The sequence below is a fragment of the Lissotriton helveticus genome, chromosome 2_1 (assembly GCF_964261635.1).
Source record: "Lissotriton helveticus chromosome 2_1, aLisHel1.1, whole genome shotgun sequence".
In the NCBI taxonomy this organism is placed as follows: Eukaryota; Metazoa; Chordata; class Amphibia; order Caudata; family Salamandridae; genus Lissotriton; species Lissotriton helveticus.
The window spans coordinates 1,936,010,970-1,936,029,940 of record NC_136059.1 but is presented as its reverse complement, the minus strand read 5'-3'; positions in this window follow the sequence as shown (position 1 = coordinate 1,936,029,940).

Below are 18,971 nucleotides of genomic sequence, written 5' to 3'. Positions count from 1 at the left end.
GGGCACCAGCGGCTTAGGGAACAGCAGAGATCCTGGAGCACTGGCAAAGAGGACTATTTTAATTTGAGTAGGGGCAGAGGCGAGAGGAGGGCCTCTGACAGGGTTCAGTCGGCGCCGCCACCGGCGCGCCGGAAGTATTGTTGGGGAGGTCTTGAGTTGACGGAAGGAGAGGAGGATAGTCCGGAGGAAGGGGAAGTGAGGGATGGGCCGGGCGGACAGGGGTCCGGTAATGGTGTAAGTTCTTTTTTGCAGGTGTCACGGGGCCTGGGTGCGGCGGCGGCCCGGACACGGTCGAGAGACAGGTTGGCGCCAGACAGGAGAGGCGAGGAACGGCGAGGGGATACTTTGGTTACAGGTAAAGGCAGGGAGGCGCCGCGGATGGTGTCGGTAGGGGTGGGTGGGGGAGGGGAGGTGGGGGGGAGGATCGGCTATGCAAGGGGAGGTATGTGGTAGATCGGGGTGTGGGGACGGATGGGGGTGCGCCGGCGCCTGGAGGGAAGGAGGCAGGGGGCCCTGGGGGCGGGGGCTCAGAGGGGTTGCCGGGGGCAGGCAAGGTTGCAAAGCCAGAGGCTGAGGGGAGTGCGGGCAGCGCAGCAGCGGATGATGTGGGCGCGACGAAGCCTGAGAGTGAGGATTTGAAGTTTAAACGGCTCCCTTACATGGGGGTCACGAAGCCGCTAGGGGCGCATTTGATGGCGGCCACTAAAGAGAAGATATGGAAGGGAGAGTATGTGGAGTTGTTGAAATTGTTGCACCGCGAGGTTCGGGCAAAGGAAGGGTCGAAAGAGGAGGCGTATGAGTTGCAGAAGCGCCCGAGGGTGCCGCTGACAATAGAGAACTGGACGGCGGCATTTTTGATTTTCGCGAGCGTATATTGTGAGAAATTCCTGGATAGATCGGTGTCCCTTTTTAAGTACATGGACGTTATCCGGAAGGCGCAGATTACGGGGGGGGGTTTGCGTGGCCGCAGTACGACGAGGAGTTTAGGGCTAGGATGGCGTGGGATCCAGAGGCAAAGTGGGGTGAGCTGGATTGCGATCTTTGGCAGCACACGATGGGCTTGGCGGGGTCGGGTAAGACTATCTTTACCGCCAGCGGGCTCCCGATCATATATCAGCCCTTTCAAGGGCGCCCCACCCGAGGAGGGGTGGGGGCCGGAGCTCAGAGCCAGCCCGGAACCGTGGGGCCCTGCTGGGATTTTAATAAAGGGGCATGCGCCAGAGAGCATTGCCGTTTTAGGCACGAGTGCTCGGGGTGCGGCAGATATGGGCACCCAGTGCTGCGCTGTCGGGGCCCTACCGGACAGCAGCATGGGAGTACACATGCGGCAGCAGGAGCAGCATGCCCCGGGAGCGGCCAGCCGTCTGGCAGCGGCCGGGGGGGAAAGGGCCTGGGCCAAAGGGCTCGTACGCTGGTTAGACTAGACAGGTTGACGGCGACCCTGTGCATTTACCCGGACGCGGGAGCCGCGGAACGTCTGCAGGCCAGGTTTCGGGACGGGTTTCGGTTAGGTTACGAGGGTCATCGGGTGCGGCGGTGGGCAGACAATTTGCGCTCAGCACGAGAGCACCCGGAGGGGGTACAGAGTAAGCTGGTCAGGAAGGTACAGGAAGGCCGCATGGCGGGGCCTTTTGGGGACTGGCCACTGGCAGAATTGATAGTGTCCCCAATAGGCGTGGTGCCCAAAAAGGAGGTAGGGCAGTTCCGGCTCATGCAGCCTCTGTCAGGGCCAGACGGCGGGTCGGTGAACGACTATATCAATGAGAACGAGGCCACGGTTGTGTACTCTTCGGTGGAGGCGGCAATGGTTTTGGTGGTAAAGGAAGGACGAGGGGCGGTGATGGCCAAGTGCGACATCAAGTCGGCTTTCCGGTTACTGCCTGTTCACCCAGACGACTGGGGCCTGCTGGGGATCCAGTTCACGGCCGCTGGGATATGGACAAGGCGCTGCCGATGGGCTGCTCGATGTCCTGCGCGTTTTTGGTTTTTGAAGGTTTAGCACGTTCCTGCAGTGGTTTTTACGGAACGCACGGGTCACCAGCGAGTCACGCACTACCTGGATGACTTTTCCTGGCGGGGCCCCAGACTCCACGAACTGCCAGGTGGCTCTGGACAGGTTTCAGGAGATCATGGAGGACCTGGGGGTGCAGTTGGCACCAGAGAAGACAGTGGGGCCAGGCACGGCACTGTCAATTTTGGGTATTGAGACTGACTCACGGTTGATGGAAGCACGGCTGCAGGTGGACAAGCAGCAGCAGATGCTGGGGGCTACTGGAGGTGATGGTGGCCAGGAAAAGGTGACGTGTTGGAAGTGCAGGTGGTGTTGGGGCATCTCAACTTTGCGTGAAGGGTGGTGCGGGTCGGAAGGACATTTTGTAGGCGGCTAGGCCGGGCATTGGCTGGGCGGAGGCCTCCACACAACCACATGTGTGTGTCGGCGGGGTGCGGGAGGATTTGCAGATGTGGCGGTTTCTTCCTTAGCCAGTTCAACGGAGTGCCCTTACAGCGGGACGTGGACTTGGTCGGGGATGTGCAGATATTTTCGGATGCGGCGGACAGCGAGGGTTTCGGTCTCTACTGGAACGGGAAGTGGTGCGCAGAGAGGTGGCCCCCAGAGTGGTCAGGGTGAAAAGGGGAGAGGAAGGAGGTGAGTGCCTGGTGCATTGGGGGCAGGCAATGGAGGATTGACGGCGCGGAGAGTGGTTTGGTGTTTTAGCACGCGAATGGAAAAGGGGCAACGGGGCCACAGCGGGTGGGACTGTTTCCGAAAGCCTGGCCCTGACTGGGAGTGGATGGGCGCAAAGTTTGGCACGCACCTTTTCGGAAAGGGGGCGGCATCCGGGGCGCATCGTCGGGGGCGGGAGGGGGGCCAGCATGCGCTTGGGTAGATGGACCTCGGATTGTTATCGCCGTTATGTGCGCAGCACAGACCCAACAGGAGCGCGCGAGGTGGAGTTGGGGGGGACAGTGTTGATTGACATTTGTTTCTCATTTCAGGTTCGGTGGCGGGCCCCACGTCCCGGGACATGTTGGTCTGGATTGTGGGACATTCTTTTGTGCAGAGGGCGACATTTGCAGGCACAGGATAGCTATTTTGGGGATAATCTGGGGTTCAATCCGACTTTGTTTCCGGTGGTTTGGTCGGGTAGGGGGGAAATGAGATGGAAGGAGTTGATCGCGATGTTGAATGGATTGGTGGGCGGGGGGGGTTGACCTGACGTGTTGGTCCTCCCCTTGGGGGAGAACGACCTAGGGCAGGAGTCGGGTTTGGTGCTGACGAGAGCGATGCGGCGGGATTTGGCAGAGCTGCGCAGGTGTGGGGTAGGTTGGGCGGTAGTTTGGACCGAGTTGGTGCCGCGTAGAGTGTGGTGGGGGGGCGGTGAAGCCGCAGGTGGTGGACAAGGCAAGGCGGAAATTAAACGTGGAGATGGTGCGTTACGGCCGGCATTTGGGGTTGGCGCGCATATGGCGCAGGGACATCGAGTACGAGGCGCCGGAGATGTCAGGGGGGACAGGGTACACCTCTCCCGCATTGGAATGGATCTGTATCTGTTGGAGCTTCGGGACGTGTTGGAGAAGTTGTTGGGTGTCGTCGGGAGTAGGGATCTTAGTGGATGAGCGGCGGTGACAAGGGGGGGTTTGGGGGGGCAGGAAAGGGGGGAGGAGGTGTAATCACCTACCCCACTTTCCCTGGGTGGCGGAGTTTGGGTTGATGTTGGCCAAGTTTGGCTGGAGTTCGGTTCTTTATCATTATGTTTGGGGATTTGGGGAACGGGAGCGGGGAAAGGGTAAACAGTTTTGGAGTTACATTAGAGGGTGCTTAGTTACAGTTGCAAGAATGCAGATAGGTCTGTAGGTATTGGCAGGTTTTGGAGTTAGGATGTAGGGGAGAAAATTGGATACTGCGAGGATGTAATTGAATTGTATATTTGTATTCAGGGTGGGGGGATTGTATCATGTGGGGATCGTAGGGGTGGGGGAGAGAAAACCTAAGGGGTCAGGTAACTCGATGTTTAGAGAGGTTCTAGTTTTGTGAGGCGGTTGCCAGTTTTTAATGTATGTGATGTGCACCTGTTTCAAATAAAGCGGCCTTTTACACACACAAAATGGTAGTCGGTCTTGATTGCCCCCTTCATCCCTCCCAAGGGGGATTTGGGGGGCAGCCGAGCCGCGAGGTCTGCCCCCGGGCAGGTTTGGGAGGGGGAAGTGGGCGAACATGGGAGCGGCCATTTTACCGCTTTTGGGCTGCCTGGGATTAGCCCAAAGGCAGCCCAATATAAACTAAACAAGCCCAATGAGGCTATATAGCCGGGTTTCCACTTCCTCCCAGCCACCATTTTAGGTATTGAAACCTGGTGGCTGGGAGCGCAAAAGTAGCTTGTCCCGCCCTCCCACCCTTGGGATTTGGCTGGTGGAGGGTTTTAATTTCGAGTATGGTTTGTTAGGGAGGCGGCATTTTGGGACAGGTGCACAGGGGGAATTATGTATGTAGTTGTCGCTTTGAACAGGTGCAGGCGGAGTTTGGGTTGATGTTGGCCAAGTTTGGCTGGAGTTCGGTTCTTTATCATTATGTTTGGGGATTTGGGGAACGGGAGCGGGGAAAGGGTAAACAGTTTTGGAGTTACATTAGAGGGTGCTTAGTTACAGTTGCAAGAATGCAGATAGATCTGTAGGTATTGGCAGGTTTTGGAGTTAGGATGTAGGGGAGAAAATTGGATACTATGAGGATGTAATTGAATTGTATATTTGTATTCAGGGTGGGGGGATTGTATCATGTGGGGATCGTAGGGGTGGGGGAGAGAAAACCTAAGGGGTCAGGTAACTCGATGTTTAGAGAGGTTCTAGTTTTGTGAGGCGGTTGCCAGTTTTTAATGTATGTGATGTGCACCTGTTTCAAATAAAGCGGCCTTTTACACACACAAAATGGTAGTCGGTCTTGATTGCCCCCTTCATCCCTCCCAAATCAGATTAGACACGATCCAGCCTGCCCAAGAGCAGACTGCATACTGGAAAAGTACGTGCAATAACCAGGTATGCAACAGCACCGTCTAGGAAGCTCTTATATTTGTTTACACAAGTTTGGTACTAATGCAGACATTAGTTGTCTCTGTACCTTCCTATTACTGTGCCAGTGCGTCCCACAAAGGCAGGGGCTGGGCGGGCCACAGTAGTTCTGTGCAACCTTTTGAAATCAAATTATGAAGGGCTAGATGCGGGCAAAATAAATGTGTTTGCTACAGTTACAGTAATTACCCAGCGAACCTGCACCAACTGCATGAAATAAAGCTGGCACCCCATTCATTCGTTTTGGAGGTAATACTCCCCCATACACATGGTAAAGAGAAGCGTATGGCTTTCTTTTTTTTAAAGAGAGAACCTGTTTGCCAGTTTGCTTTGTTTAAGAAAGGATATTATAAACCACAAAAACCCTCTACTTTTTGCTAGGCACAGGGCTGCACCCTACCTCTGAATAAAGTTACGTTTAGGAAATTGGACCGAGTCGATGGTTTTTGTTTGGCCATATCATGAAGATCTCAAAAACCTCAATAACTCCCCTGGGTTAAAAAACATAAGGCAAGAAGAAGCATTTTGGCATAAAGGATCACTTACTTTTATGAAGAGACAGGGATGGTTCCCCTCTCTCACTGTCTGCTCCTCCCCCATTTTGCAGTTACACAGTTTGCAAGCTCTCTCCGTGAAAAGGAGCAGGCCATTCCTGGCTCAAGCCTGCAGGAAGAGAAGGAGGAGATTTGGCTCAGCCCCGTCCCCCGATTGGTGCCATTCATACAACTTATTCCATGCCTTATTTTATCACTCGCTAAAATGGTTGGGAAGCTCGGGCAAAGAAACGATGCATTTACAAATGCACGCCTGAAATATGTCCTTTAAATTTAGTCAGTAAGCAGTAAGGCGGCAGGCCGTCTCATTATTATGCTCACAGACACGGAAGGATCACAGGTACAAGTGAATAGCCCTTCACGTTTGTTTTCTGAGCATCAGCACAAAGGTTTCTGCTTACGATATTTGACTATAAAAGTTATGCGCATGGGGGCCCATAAAGCGGGCGCCATGGCAATTGAAAAAACCCCCCAAAAACGGGCACTGTGCTAAAAGTAAGCGCCGCCCGTCCGCATTAGTGATTACACATACATGAAAACGGGCGCCGTGCTTCCCGCGCCGCCCATCCACATAACAGTGATGAAAAAATACATTAAAACGGGTGGCATGCTTAAAGTAAGCATGATGCCCCAGGGGCGGCCTTAGGCATGCGCAAGCTGTGCACCTGCACAGGGCCGCCAAACCCCAGGGGCCGCCACGCCAATAAATATCCTTAATATAATAATCCTTTGAGGATGGATACATATTTGCGTGGCCGCCCCTGGCAGGGATTTGGCGGCCTCCGGCTCTGTTCCACTTCCAAACACCCTGACCCCCCCCCCTCTTCACTGGACTCCGCGCCTGCGTTCCTCCGAGGGCCCCCTACCTACGCTCCCTGCCCAGGGTCGCCATAAGCCTAGAGCCGGCCCTGGATGCCCGTCCACGTAAAAGGGATTTTTAAAAAAACATGAAAGCCCAAAATTAAAACATGAAACCACATAATTACAGAAATAGTCCCTAGGCCAAAAACACAAAGACCTACAGAGTAAGTAAACTGTAGTTGGCCGGTGCTCCTGGTTGGCAAACGGAAGTGATGTATCGGGTGCAATAGAGTTTTTAACCAATTAGAGGCAGCAGCTGTGATTGCACTCCGTAGAGTGATTACTGCAGGTCTTGCAGACAGCGCAAGCACGCTGATGCTCGACCTAAAAAGGGTGGACCACCCTTTACCACCTCAGTCTGCAGCTATTCACAGGAAACAATAGGTCACTTGCAAGTCTACATGTTTTCAAATGTTGTGACACTTCCTCTCACAAAGGAAGCAAATTGAATCCTTTATTTTCAGTGTGCAAAATAATCCCCTTACACAATAACAACAATGCCGAGATCTGTATTAACAATTTTCAATATTTTAATCCGGTCCTTGCTTTTGGAAAACTGCATTTTTCTTTCTTGCCCTTGACATTTCCCATTTCCCAATATAAGTATGGGTTTACTAACCATAGGATACAATCTTGTTGGGCAAAACCTAGGATGGTTTAAATGTGTCAAACATGATATAAGTCCACTTGGCAGGTATATTTCAGAATGTTTGGCCCACAATTAAGTCTTTCCCACTTTATTTTTAGACAGCTCAGTGGTACTCATTTTAGTGTTCTAAGACGGATGAAAGGCTGCAGCATGTATGCTTGAAATATGGCTTAATCTGTACCAGATCTGACAATTTGCAGTCCAGTCTTTAGTACTCAATTTGTTGCCAAACAAATATGATATGGACACTTTGCTTGTAGGAGGAAGGGGCTGGGATCTGGCAACGCGCAGGGGTACTAGGGAGTTGTTTTGTTCCTAAAAAAGGAAATTTAAATAAACATTCACATCAAAATTATGTATTGCCCCTTGTAACTAGGAAACAAAGTTTATACCCTTAATTTAGGCTAATCTGTGTATTATTTTCTCAGTTACAAAGCACAAAAAAATCTCTAACCCCAAAAAATGAAGTTTAAAAATATTTTTTGGGGGTTTAAATTGACACCAAACTGGTAAGATCCTATAAAGAGAACCTGAGGTATGAATTTTTTAAATATGTGATTTTAAATACAGCCAAAAAGCACAAAGTATCAATGATAGTGTGTGAAAGCGAGGTTGGAGAAAATATTGAATAAACAATATCGCACTACAAAAATATTGTGTCAAGAATATCAGGATGCCAAAAATATCGTAGACCGGAATATTGGAAGCAAGAATATTGTTTTAATTGTTGTTTTTAATATTGTGGTAACAAATACAGTTTTAGAAAATATTTTTGTAAAGAATATTGTTTGTAAGTGCTATTTTATATGTTTTATTCTAATTTGTTCGATTTTATGGGTTTAGTAATTTTTTTACTTAGTGTTTAGTAAGAAAATGTATTAATATTGACATTTTTGAAATGTTTATTTTCAGTTGTATTAATTTCTAAATTAATGTATATGTAATTTGTTTTTTAATTCAGTAATTTTGGTGTATTAGGGGACAAGGGTGGGGAGCTCTGTCTTTAATTCAAATTTAATATTAATTTTTTAATAAAATGCTAATTAATGTAAAATTGGGAAATGTATTTGTTTCAATTATTATTTTTATTAAAACTATTACATAATTACGTTTAATGTATTGATAAACTGATTCATTAACATTTTTTATTTGATTGTAAATATGGAAATTTTGAGAAAAATAAAAAAAATAAATGCAAATTGGATTATGTAAAAAGTTTGTACATTTACTTTTACATATTTTCAGTCAAATACATCTATTGCTATTAATTTTGTCTTGACATTTTTATCATTTTTGTTATAGCTTTTTTTGTTGAAAATTATTATCTCATTAAGTTGTTTTATTTTTTTATTTGAATTTTACATACAAAATATTCAGAATTACGCATACATGAATTGTGAAAATAGAATAAATGTATATTATTTCTGATGTATTAATTAAGATTTACTTGTATACTTATATGTTATAGGTTTTTTCATTTACATTTTAATAAAAAATTATAATAATAAAATGTTTATTATTTACATTATTGGAATAAGAAATGTAGTTGGGAGTACATATTCTAATATGTATTCATTTAAATGTAACATGATTTATATTTATTATATATAAAAAATATATGGGTTTTATATGCTCTATGAACTTACCTAAAATGGTTTACTTTGGCCTAGGAAAAGCAAATGTTGCCTCTTTAGTGTCCAACACCTTCCCCAAAATGGTTTGGATTGGAGAGGGAATAGTAAATTTCCTTTCTTTAGTATCCAACACCTTCCCCAAAAGGGTTTAGATTGAAGTTGCAACAGTAAATGTGCCCTCTTTAGTGTCCAACGTCATCCCGAAAATGTTAATTTCAAACAACTTACCCAAAATAGTTTAGATTGGAGTGGGTATAGTAAATGTTGCCCCTTGAGTGTCCAGTACCTTCCCCAAAATGGGTTAGATTTGAGTTAGAATACAATTGTTAGAATAGTAAATGTTGCCCCTTTTGTGTCCAACACCTTCCTAAAACTGGTTTAGAGTGGAGTGAAAATAGTAAACATTACCCCCTTTAGCGTCCAACAGCTTCCCCAACATTGTTTAGATTGAGATTGAAATAGTAAGTGTAGCCTCTTTTGTGTCCAACACCCTCCCCAATGGTTTAGATTGGAGTTGGAGTAGTAAATGTTGGCCTCTTTCATGTCCAACATCTTGCCCAGTTTGGTTTAGATTGGTTTGGATTGAAGTAGGAATAGTAAATGTCATCCGCTTAGTGTCCAACACCGCCCCCAAAATGGTTTAGATTGGAATGCGAATATTAACTGTCACCCCTTCAGTATGCAACACATTCTCCAAAATGGTTTATGTTATAGTGGGAATATTTAATGTAACCCTTTTAGTATCAAAGACTTTTGTTGAAATGTAGTTCTATGTAGTGGGAGTAGTTTATGTAATTAGTATTGTTGATGTTTAGAAAGAATAGTTGGGTGCGTATTTTTAAGAATTATAACACAATTATTTGCATATTTTCATAGAAAAAAGATATGTAACACATTTTTCAATTTTTCTTTGTTTCTTCAAATTTTATTTAATGTATATATTTACACATTTCAACATATAAAGTTCTGGTTATAAAAAACAGATATCTGTTGAAAAAGCAAAACTTTTTTAATGAATTTTTGTTATTAAATATACATTGTAAATCCTATTTAAATAGTATTGGATGCTGCACATTTTCAGTTTTCTCTATTGTTTAATTTTTTGTAACATTAACTCAGCTGTTTCATATAAAAATTCATAACATAATTTTTCAGTGTATATGAAATAACTTTATATTTTCTATATTATTTAATTAATAATTTACAAAAACATAGGTTCTTTCAATACTGTAATACAGGATTCAAAATTGTCAATCTAAAGAAGGGATCCAGTCACACTCTTCAATCAGATCCATGAGTTTTTTATTTTCCAATCAGAGCATTGTTGAAGCTTACTTACGCCAAATAATTGTGTTAATGTTACAAAAAATTAAACAATAGAGAAAACTGAAAACGTGCAGCATCCAATACTATTTAAATAGGATTTACAAGGTATATTTAATAACAAAAATTCATTAAAAAAGTTTGCAAATAATTGTGTTATAATTCTTAAAAATACGCACCTAACTATTCTTTCTAAACATCAACAATACTAATTACATAAACTACTCCCACTACATAGAACTACATTTCAACAAAAGTCTTTGATACTAAAAGGGTTAAATTAAATATTCCCACTATAACATAAACCATTTTGGAGAATGTGTTGCATACTGAAGGGGTGACAGTTAATATTCGCATTCCAATCTAAACCATTTTGGGGGCGGTGTTGGACACTAAGCGGATGACATTTACTATTCCTACTTCAATCCAAACCAATCTAAACCAAACTGGGCAAGATGTTGGACATTTACTACTCCAACTCCAATCTAAACCATTGGGGAGGGTGTTGGACACAAAAGAGGCTACACTTACTATTTCAACCTGACGTAAGCTTACTTACGCCAGTGCAATAACGGACAAGGAGAATCTGAAAACACATGAAGACGATATTCCCCAGCTGCATGATATATCAGGATCGGCATGGGGACTTAATTAAATGAAAGACGTCTAACAAAATGTTACTACGCTCAAACGGAGGAAATTAATTAATGAATATTGGACGCCTATTCTCATCTCGGAAACATAATAGTGATTTTACAGATATCACTTCTCCATTTTGGATTTTCATCATCTTTGACATTTGGATATATGACACTATTTGAACCTTTGGATCCTATTCATATTCTGAAGCCTTGAAAAAGCCCTGTGGGCGAAACGCGTGTCGGCTGCTGTTTTATCAACAATGCTCTGATTGGAAAATAAAAAACTCATGGATCTGATTGAAGAGTGTGACTGGATCCCTTCTTTAGATTGACAATTTTGAATCCTGTATTACAGTATTGAAAGAACCTATGTTTTTGTAGACCTATCAATGTGTGTTGCAATAGGTGGATTATAGATATAGTGATTGGGTGTGCTCTGATATAGATTTGAAATTGATAGATCAGAATTCTCTGAATCTCTGACTTAAGCGATATCTCAGTGGGTAGATGTTGTATATCGTTGATAGCACCCCATACTGATCGCATGTATAACTAAGTAACTGTTCTTTCTCATGACAAGCGAGTAGATGGGCGGATTAATTAAGGCAAACCCCACCCATGTGCTTGCAAAATGTTTTACGTGTTAAGTTAATTTTTACACTTTTTATTTATATTCCCAATTCTCTCAATGAGGAGATAGTCTATTTTTAGTTTCATTTGCGGACATTTTATTTTTTACTGTAACCTCTGATTCTTTAGTCCATTTGTCTCATTTTAAGTCTAGTTTCCTGGATTCAGGTTGTGGAAAGGTGCTGCTATTCATCCGCACAGGTAAGTCCTACTTTTTGATGGCAGGGGGATGTAGGCGGGAGTTCTGGAGGTTAGTGATAGTGTTGTTTAAAGCCTTTTAGTACACTTAGCGCATGATTACGATGTCGGGCAGACATCGCTGCGGACATCGCTGGCGTAAGCTTACTTACGCCAGTGCAATAACGGACAAGGAGAATCTGAAAACACATGAAGACGATATTCCCCAGCTGCATGATATATCAGGATCGGCATGGGGACTTAATTAAATGAAAGACGTCTAACAAAATGTTACTGCGCTCAAACAGAGGAAATTAATTAATGAATATTGGACTCCTATTCTCATCTCGGAAACATAATAGTGATTTTACAGATATCACTTCTCCATTTTGGATTTTCATCATCTTTGACATTTGGATATATGACACTATTTGAACCTTTGGATCCTATTCATATTCTGAAGCCTTGAAAAAGCCCTGTGGGCGAAACGCGTGTCGGCTGCTGTTTTATCAACAATGCTCTGATTGGAAAATAAAAAACTCATGGATCTGATTGAAGAGTGTGACTGGATCCCTTCTTTAGATTGACAATTTTGAATCCTGTATTACAGTATTGAAATAACCTATGTTTTTGTAGACCTATCAATGTGTGTTGCAATAGGTGGATTATAGATATAGTGATTGGGTGTGCTCTGATATAGAGTTGAAATTGATAGATCAGAATTCTCTGAATCTCTGACTTAAGCGATATCTCAGTGGGTAGATGTTGTATATCGTTGATAGCACCCCATACTGATCGCATGTATAACTAAGTAACTGTTCTTTCTCATGACAAGCGAGTAGATGTGCGGATTAATTAAGGCAAAACCCACCCCTGTGCTTGCAAAATGTGTTACGTGTTAAGTTAATTTTTACACTTTTTATTTATATTCCCAATTCTCTCAATGAGGAGATAGTCTATTTTTAGTTTCATTTGCGGACATTTTATTTTTTACTGTAACCTCTGATTCTTTAGTCCATTTGTCTCATTTTAAGTCTAGTTTCCTGGATTCAGGTTGTGGAAAGGTGCTGCTATTCATCCGCACAGGTAAGTCCTACTTTTTGATGGCAGGGGGATGTAGGCGGGAGTTCTGGAGGTTAGTGATAGTGTTGTTTAAAGCCTTTTAGTACACTTAGCGCATGATTACGATGTCGGGCAGACATCGCTGCGGTCCAGACACCACCATTACAATACTACCGCACATGGTGCAGTTGCATACTCCCATTTCTCTATGGGAGCTGGTGGGTGGAGGCCAGGTTCAACCACTACAGAGCAAAAGCTAGACCATAATGGACTGGGTGCTCCAACTACCCAGACTCAGGTCAGAGTTTTCTTGGGCCTGACTGGGTATTACATGAGATTTGTAAAGGGATATGGACCTATAGTGACTCCCTTGAAGGAAAACACCTCCAAGAAAATGCCCAAGAAAGTGCAGTGGACAGTTAGCTGTCAGAAGGCATTTGATGACCTCAAGCAGGCCATGTGCACTGCTCCCATTCTGCAGAGTCCTGACTACTCCAAGCAATTCATTGTCCAAACAGATGCACCTGAGTTGGGGGCAGGGGCTGTGTTGTCACTACTTAATGCAAAGGGTCAGGATCAACCAGTAGCTTTTATTAGCAGAAGGTTGACCCCCAGAGAGAATCTTTAGTCAGCTATAGAGAGGGAAGCCTTTGCTGTGGTCTGGGCCCGACGAAGTTGAGGCTATACCTGTTTGGCACTCATTTAATTGTTGAGACGGACCATAAGCCTCTCTTAGGGCTAAAACAGCTGAAGGGTGAAAACCCCAAACTTTGAGGTGGTCCATTTCCCTGCAGGGGATGGGCTATACAGTGGAACATAGACCTAGGAGTAACAATTCCAATGCAGATGGACACTCCAGATATTTCCACTTAGAAAATGAAGACTCAACTGGGCATCTCCTTATGTTTGGGAGTGTTGTGTAGGAAAGTAGGATCTGCTTCTTATGGAGACCCCCACGTTTTGCTGATGTAATGCTGTTTTGACTAGTCTAACTGGGATCCTGCTAATCAGGACTAAACTGTTAGGTAATGTATTTAGGTACATCCTAGATTGGATACTGGGGCCCCCTTGTCAGTCCCTAATATATGGTACCCAGGGCATAGGTACCCAGAGGTGTCACATGGGCTGCAGCATGTATTATGCCAACCATGAGAGACCATTCAAAATGGAACCACACGCATGCCATTGCAGCCTGTGTAAGTTGGTGCATGCAACACCTACTTAAGATATAGGTTTACTATATCTAAGGGTCACTGCACTTAAAACCTATAAGTTAACCCTCTAGCAGCTCTTTACAATCCTGAGGGCAGGGTGCTTGGTTCTAAATGAGAGTGTGCCCCTGCATGAGTAGGGCACCCCTGCAGCCTACGGAGTCTATTCTCCCGGGTTGTCAGTGAAGCAGCCATATACTATATATAGAGGGGCATTACCCGACCGCGTGATGACCATCTTGAATAAGGCTGCAACCAACCCTATTGTGTTTGGTGTCAAACATGTTGGAATTATACCCCCACACAAGTAACCAGTGTGGGAGGTATGATTCCACCCACCAGAAAGGCCCTTCGTGGGGCCCTCTGTGTTCCCGGTACCAGCCTTCTAACTCCGGACAGCACAAAATGGTTGCCACTGACCAGAGGCACATTTCTGCCCTTCTGCTGCTGAGCCAAGCTCGAGCAGGGGAAGGTAGAACAATAGACATCCTGTCACAGGGAGGTGTGACCACCTCACTGACAGGATTAAGTGTATTAGGGTTGGGTTGGTGCGCTTGCCAGAACCAGAAAACCTGCAGGAGTGGCACATTTGGTGTCCCTGTGCATAGTCCAGTTCAAACCAGTCCTGGGAGCTGTTGGGACCCTCTCTGGCATGAAACTGGACAAAGGACACGGGCGTAACCTCCCCCTGTCCAGACCCTCCCCTGGGAGGGTCCACTGCATCTTTCCAACCCTCTCCCGTGGGTAGTGTAGGGCCTACCTGGTTGTAGGACCTTAGATTCATCATGGACAAGTTTCAGAACTGAAACCACTGTACTTCGACCGTCTGGGCCCTCTGGACTTCGCTGGATGTTGTTTGGGCCTGACTTCACCTCCCTCTCAGCCTCCTGCAACGTCTGTGCCTGTGAACCATACAGGATCTGTGTAGGACATGTGGAGCATCCAAGAGCACCATACAGGATCGTGTAGGACCTGTGGAACATCCAAGGCACCTGAAGATAATCTCCCTTGGAGTGAAGGAGTCACTCTCCTGCATTTGCAGGCAACACAATACTGCTGACCTGTCTGCTGATCCTAAGCTCCTACGGACTCCAAAAGGCTCAGCAACACAGAATGTGGGTTCCTATGTCCCTCAAGACCTCTCACCAAGTTTGCGGCCAGTATCTCTTGTGGGGGCTGCAATACCCAAACCCCTGTGCACTGTTGACTTTTGCAAGGGCTTGTGCTTGTTGGCAATCCGGTGACAAGTGCATTGGGCTCCAAGTAGCCCCAACCTCTGGCAACTTTTCCTACAAAGATCTTCAACCACCTCGCACCTTGTGCTCCGTGGTCTCTTGTTTTGTGAAGCTGCCCAAGGTCCTCTCACAACTCCTGTGCATCCGACCTGTGTGCCCAATTGAGGATCATCTTTGTTTTTCTTGGGCTTCCTTGATTGCTCTGTACTTGCCCTGACTCCCCTGCTTATGGTGAGTCTCCTGGACCTTACTGGTCTGAACAGTACAATTCCTTGACTTCCTGCATGGGATGCTTTTGCCAAGTCTTGTTGGTGCTCCCGCCGGATGCCGACACCTCAGCACTCAAAATCCTTTGTGGGACAGCTCACATACAGCTCCTGGTTGTACTCAATAGCACCTGGCTCCCACAGCTGCAGAGTCAATGTCACCGTCAACTATCCCGACGCACCGGACATTGGTGGGCATTCGTCTACCGAGCCCCTGGTCACTCTCAAGTGACCCACACTCTGTCCCCTCTGCTTTCAGGTACTCCTCGACAAGAATCCACATTTGGATTCCAACTGACACATTCTACTCTTCCAGCTCTTCTTCGAAGTCCTCCATTGGGTTCGACTGTGGTTTCCGACACCACTTCACACCTATGCACCCGGCTTCCCTGGGTTAGGTAACTTGGGTACTTCAGTATCCATGGGTGGGGGGCTCTCCAACCTTCTGTCTTCCATGGGGTTTCCTCAAAGTCCACTGGGAAGGGTCCCTAATCATTAAAATTCCAACCACGACTTACACATACACTTGTATGGAGCATGTGGTCATGTTCACACACTGCACCCGCACTCCGTGGGGTCTCTATCTACTCACCTTGGGTCGTTCCTTGGGGTCCCAGCAATTATATTTCCTCTCGACATTGTCCTGACTCGAGTCGTGGTTCTTATACGACTATTTTAGTATATGGTTTGGTCTCCCCCTGGGGCCTGCTGTGTATTGGTTCAATTTACTGTGATTTACTTGCTAAAGTATTGTGTGCTTTCTGTATATCTCCATGTTGGAGATAGTGGAACGTACTAGAGAGTATTATATAATAAATATATATTTTTATAAATACCTTGGGCCGCCCGCCACCCTATCGGGAAATGGGGCCGCCCACCATAAGGGCGGGGGTCCCATGGGGATGCGCCCACCACAGTGGTGGGCGCATCCTGTATTTCTGTCATTGAAGGCATTGTGTGCATGGAACTTCAGGGGGTACCATATGTACCCCCCATGTGCACCCCCCACGGCCCGGAGTACCTGGGGGCCCGTAACGGGCCCCCACAGTCTATTTCCGCATGCCTGGCATCTTTCCGCACCCATGTTAATATGGCTGGCGGAGTCTAACAGACACCGCCACCATATTGAACCCTTTTCCGCCCAGTCAACTCGTTGACTGGGCGAAAAGCGGCGGACGGTCTTTCCGTCCACCGCAGTCCCCCCGCCAAAGTAATATGGCGGGGGGGAAATAGGTGGCGGGCGGGGTCAGATCACGGGCCCGCCCGCATGGCGGTGGCGATCCGCCCGTGATCCTAATGGGCCCCCTTGTGTGGTTTTCCTTCATTTAATCTATACTATAAGATTGAATTCTGGTGAAACAAGCTGCTTTACACTCCTTCAAGACTAAGCCTTAAGGCTGCTCTCCACAGCTACCACTTGGATAGCTTTCTAAGGTTGTCTGAGACCTCTTAAATCACCATAAGGGTTGTTTGGACTGGTGCAAGCTGCCCACTCACATTAATGGACATCATATACCAGGCCAGCCTCTCACAGGCCCTCAAAGTTGCTTTCTGACATGCTTTCAATGCTGTCCTCGTATATTAATTGTATTTTGATGATAAAGGGCCAATGATTTTGGCAGTGTGGGAGAGGGACGCCAAGCCAGCGCCCTGCTCCTACATCAACTAAGCCATAATTAGACCGCCCGCCGGATTCTGACAGGAATCCAGGTCAAGCAGTCCTGCTGCAGCTGTCCCATGGCAGTGCCTGTTTAAAGGCTTATAGGAAATCAGTAACAGGCACCGCAATGGGAACCCAATTGCAGATTCCTGCAGAGCAGGAACTGTCAAATCCATGCCCTGATGGAACTGGGGGTGCATGCCAACAGGGGTACACCATGTGCACCCTGCATGCATCCTCTGGTGCAGAGGCAACAAGGGTTTCCTCTCCGCCATACTTTTCATGGCGGGCTCAGTGCCATGAAAAGAGTGGCCGATAGGAAACACGTAATATGCTGCGGCCAGACAAGCATATTGCTGCCTCAAGAAAGCCAAAACACCGCCAGGGATCTCTGATCCTTGGAGGTGGCTGTGGTGCCAATGGGGTTCAAATGCCCAAGTCATAATTGGGCAGTCGGACCGAGGGTGTGGCGGTGCCCACCCCGTCACCGTGGCCGCCATAGTCACAGTAAGGCCCTAAGGATAATGTTTATACATTTTTGATTATATTGGTTGTTATTTTGTTTTACTTTGCAGGTTTTTCTTAACGAATGTGCCCAATGGACATTTGGATTTAGCTTTTTTATTTTAAATAAAATCTTTTTTTGTTTTTTAATAAAACAATAATTTTTAATTTGATTTCCCTTTTTTTGATTTTTCAGAAGGTTTCTTTTTTAAACACTATTTCAGGTTTTTTTATGATTCCTAGATACTTTGGATTGCTATTGGATTGGTTTATTTTGGCAATTTTTTCTGAGCATTTCGGAAATTCTTTTTCAAGTTCTTGATGAATTATACTTTTTGACTATGTGGATACAGAGGATGATCTGCAGCTACAGGACAATATGCAAAAACAACAATTGATGGACGGAATGTTGCACAATGGCAAAACATTCACCCCAAGTCACAGATCTGGGTTTAATCCATCGTTATTTTGCTCACCACACCACCCCAGTTCAGACATGGCCATATGCAAATCAGTCTTAACCTTGTGCCTCATGGGAACAGTCCAGCCCGAACTGCCAAGCCATGTCTTCCCTGGACCGGAATCAAGCATCCTAGGAGCGGTTTCTGGCTATCAGCCGTCATCAACCATGATAGCTTGATTCCAGTGGCATGGAGAGCACATGACTCATGTCTGAGCATACCCGTCCTACTCGGGGTGACAAATGCAAAAACAACAATTGATGGACGGAATGTTGCACAATGGCAAAACATTCATCCCCAGTCACAGATCTGGGTTTAATCCATCGTTATTTTGCTCACCACTCCACCCCAGTTCAGACATGGCCGTATGCAAATCAGTCTTGACCCTGTGCCTCATGGGAACAGTCCAGCCCAAACTGCCAAGCCATGTCTTCCCTGGACCGGAATCAAGCATCCTAGGACCGGTTTCTGGCTATCAGCAGTCATCAGCCAGGATAGCTTGATTCCAGTTGCATGGAGAGCACGGGACTCACGTCTGAGCATACCCGTCCCACTCGGGGTGACAAATGCAAAAACAACAATTGATGGACGGAATGTTGCACAATGGCAAAACATTCACCCCCAGTCACAGATCTGGGTTTAATCTATCGTTATTTTGCTCACCACAGCACCCCAGTTCAGACATGGCCATATGCAGATCAGTCTTGACCCTGTGCCTCATGGGAACAATCCATCCCGAACTGCCAAGCCATGTCTTCCCTGGACCGGAACCAAGCATCCTAGGACCGGTTTCTGACTATCAGCCGTCATCGACCAGCAGGGACGACAGGGGGACCACAGATAGGTTTGCAGCAGAGGACACATTTCTCCCAAATTGGACCTAGGATGTGCCTCTTCCCCGAGCCCCGATTTCTGCTCTAATCCTTTTAGCATTGAATTTTTTGCTACTCCAAAGTGTCTGTGAGTACGCCGACATTGTTCTTTTCCACACACCTTAGTGAGTGTGTAGGGATAACACTGTTTTTTTCACGTGGCAACT